The sequence below is a fragment of the Octodon degus genome, unplaced genomic scaffold, assembly GCF_000260255.1.
Source record: "Octodon degus isolate 3935 unplaced genomic scaffold, OctDeg1.0 scaffold00115, whole genome shotgun sequence".
Classification (NCBI taxonomy): domain Eukaryota; kingdom Metazoa; phylum Chordata; class Mammalia; order Rodentia; family Octodontidae; genus Octodon; species Octodon degus.
Window position 1 is genome coordinate 7,938,244 of NW_004524691.1, and position 3,983 is coordinate 7,942,226.

At 42.4% G+C, this 3,983-nt stretch overlaps 1 pseudogene; it reads right to left on the minus strand.

Moving 5' to 3' along the window:
• Positions 1 to 1,746, minus strand: part of LOC101560650 — a 13,821-nt pseudogene extending 12,075 nt beyond the window's left edge.
• Positions 1,747 to 3,983: the final 2,237 nt, after the last annotated feature.

A 3,983-nucleotide genomic window follows, 5' to 3' on the forward strand; every position in this document is an offset into this window, starting at 1 on the left:
GGTATCATTGAATTTCCATGTGTTTATGGGGATTTTGTGTTTTTTTTTTTTCCATTTATTTCCAGTTTTATTGCACCGTGGCCTGATACTATGCATGGAATAATTTCTATTTTCTTGCATATACTTGAGCATGACCTATGGACTAGTATGTGGTCTATTTTATATAACAATCCATGGGCAGCTGAAAAGAATGTGCACTCAAATGTGGTTGGGTGGAACACTCTGTATATGTCCACTAAGTCCATTTATTCAAAGATCTGGTTCAGTTTTGCTACCTCTTTGCTACACAAGCCTGACCATTGGCTGGAGGAAAGTACTGGTGCCTCTGGACAGAGACCTTGCTCAATACAAGCATACAAGCACATTTTTTTCATGTATACACCTATTGTTTACTTACTTGCCTCTCCATGCATTGTACTCACAGCTACTCTCATATCCTTTAAAGATCACAGTACGGGCCTCCTGCCTCCTGCCTCCTGCCTCCAGCCAGCACCCAGGCCCAGCACATGGGTCTGCTGCCCACCAGTACCTCCCTCCAGCCAGTGATGCCTAGAGCAAGAGCGAGAGCGAGCGAGAGAGAGAGAGAGAGAGAGAGAGAGGATGCTTTCATAGATCTGGGTCTAGCAGTGTGTCTAGGCTTACTTTGTCCGGATATACCATATTTGAACTCATCCAGCTGGGTCTGGCTTGGATCTGGCTGCTGTGTTTGGCTTCTTCCTGCTGCCGCCTGTGGAAGTGAACCTGTTGTGTCCCACTGGCAAGTTGTTCTCAAGCACTGTTGGGAGAAATTGTGGTTGATGTAGGTCACCTCTATGGCCAGGTTGTTAGACAAGTTGAAGGAATTACATTTGTCCTGAGGGGGCTCATTGGCCATCTCATTCACTGTTAGGAGGTCAAAGTCAGATCTGTCTCTGTTGTCAAAGAACAACTTGGACTCTCTAGACTATGATGTTCCAGGAATACACGCAGTGGGTACAGCTCATCAAAGTGGACAGGTTGGTATCAGTGGCAAACACATTCCCCTGGGTCTTTGCAAGGTTCTGGATGACAGGGTCATCCGTGGTGGTTATGGTGTGGAAGATGGACTTGATGTTCTGTAGTGGCTTCTCAGTCCTCGTGGTGATGCAGTTGAAGGCTTGTCATTGTATTCCAGGGCCCCACAACACTCAATGTCCTGTGGCTCTGAAACTTCCAAGTAGTGCATCTCCATTAGCCAAGGGAAATCCATTTCCTCTTTCATCTCCCGGTCACTGCGAACTTCAACTGAAGAGTTTTGGGGTTTCTGTGATTTTTGGTCCCATTTCTGTGTCACTCCAAACTGCTTCTGGAATTTTTTTGTGCAGCCGGATACATTCTCTTGCTTTCTGCTTGGCGCTCTTAGGCAGGGTTTGTGGGTTGAACTGTATCATTTTCCGCTGATCTTTGCCTCAACGGAGTTTCCCTGTGCAAACCTCATCCAGTTCCACTGGTAGGCAGTCTCCTGTGTGCGTGCTGTATCCACAAACTGGAAACTAGTTTCATCCTCCTCGTGGAAATAAGCATTCTGACTTCCACTGCCAAACTGAGAGGAGTACTTTTTTGTGTACTCTTATCTTGGTACGTGGCACCTGTCCAGTCTGCAACCTTTCCTAGCCAATTGCCTTTGCTGAATAGCTGGTAGGGCATATCCTGGAACTATTCTGGAATCGCAAAGAGACCCCAGCCTGAGGGGTTGTCCTAGATCACCAAAGTCATGTACTTCACCATCTCCTAAAACTGCAATGGCTCCAGCTGTGTGGATGGTGACAAATAATTGGTGCCTGAGAAGGCCCCACCCACAGCATTCTTAAGAACCACAAGGAACTTTAAGGAATAGGAGATTTGCTTTCTAAAATTCTGCCATTGAAGCGACTAAGCTCTAGTAATTCAAGTTCTGAATGACTTTTAGGCCAACCAAGGGGACAAATTTGTACAGTATCGAGCATCTATTCCTAAGAATAAGGGACATTTCCAAAGAAACGTAAAGTGTGATAAGCTGGGTAGTTGTCCAGCAGCTGCCAGATTCACTGCACCTACCCATCTTTCCTGTACATCTGAAGCTTTTTATCTTTGCCTGGTGCAAACCTCCATTCAGTTGCAGCCATTCCTTCGAGCAGGAGAGAATCTGAACTTGTGGCTTTACATTGACCTAGAAGCAATATTATCCTTAATCAAGAATTTCCTAGAGCAGGTCAATCTTGTCAATTTTTTGTCTTGTATTCTTCTGCCAGTGGACTAGCTAGAAAAATTTAATCATTCTCAATACATTCTATATAATAGCAGTTCTCTAACCAAGGTATAAGTACACACATAAAAGTGTTCTAAGGGGTGCTCTAATATGGAAACTTTAAAGGGAATCAACATCTAGATTCTCTATGTAAATCTGATAATCTTTATTCTTTCTTCCTGTTGATCTGCCTGCAATGCATGTGAGTCAGAGGACTCTTGCTTTTGCTTTCACGTCTCCTTTTCAAAGCATATTTTACTTTCTGGGTACAGCTTCCTCAATTTCTCAACTCCATATTACTGCAGTGTTTTACCAAGGTGTGAAACCTCAGAGTGAGCAAACAACAGACTATTTAAGTCATAAGGGTTGCAGGAACTTTCTTTAACACACCACAAGTACAGTGGAAACCTCAGTGTCTTGTATTTTGCACACATTTCAGTCAAGTTTGAAGTATGGTACTAACCACAGTGTGTTCTAAATTCAAATGTATTAAAAAGTAGAACAGTAGGAGGAGCGACAATTTTCCTCCAAAGTTCGAAAGCTCTTCCATTCCCTGACTCCTGTCAGTGAAGTCTTTCTGTGAATGGATCTACTGAAAGCGAAGAAAAGATCATTGATGGGGTGTGGAGGCTGTAGCACCTTCTGTCACCAGAGTGACAACCTCATGACAAAGGCCTATGGCATATCTAATCGAATATTTAGGATTTGAGGGCATTGATTTGAGAAATACCCATTGCCTAACAAGAAAGCTCTCTAAATGCATATCACTCTGGTTAGCTTAGTGGCCTTGTCCATGATCTTATGTGTAGGTCTCTGCTTTGTGCTTTGCAAACTTTCCAGAAAGAAAAAAAAAAATATTTCCATGTTTACTTTTGAGCTAGCAACATTATGTCTTCAAAGAAAAGAAGCACAGAAAGAAAGATTTGTACTAATTGTGCTCAGACAGGATATCATGTCTGCATCTTGTACTATGAATAGCCACTATGAAGACAACAATATGCAATGTATTAATTATCCATTGAAACGGTTCTACTAATTGAGTTTGAAACTGTCTCATTGCTATTTGTTTCTCAATAAAATAAATTTTTATAAAAAAATAAAAAAAAAAGAAAAGAAAAGAAGCACATAGTAAAAATGAGTGCAGTGGGTTAACTGGTGGTCAGTTTGTAACAGCCAGCTGAACTGAAGCTGCTTGATGCTGGGTTTGAAAGGCCATATAGGCTGTAGGTCTCCACCTGGATTTGTGCATTGCCTTGGGATTATTGCCTTGGGATCCAGGCCCTCAGCTGGGTTCTTTGGGTCTAGTGTGTGCACAGATCTCTTGTGCTCTTCTGCATTTGACTTTTTTGGGTGAATACTATAAAATAATCTTATAAACTATGTGTCCTGTATTAAATCTATTCTATTGCAAACCCTGAGTACAATTTAACTATTAGGCTGGTAGAAAAATCTCTTTCACTAACTTTTTCCCCTATTTCACAGTGTTGGCCCTCTCAGGAGACCCAAGGGAGATTTCCAAGTGTGAGGTCCCAAGGTTAAAGAATGCACATGTGCAAGACATCAGCAACAGTAGCAGGCAGCAAGGAGCAGAACAGAGTACAAGAATGCAAAAGCACAAAAGCCAGAGCACAAGAGCAAGAGCTGCTTGCATGTTGAGTGTATAATTCCTATATAAGTTGTCTCATATCTATATTCTTACAGATGTGCCATGACCAGTGCATGTGTGTCTACTTAGGCT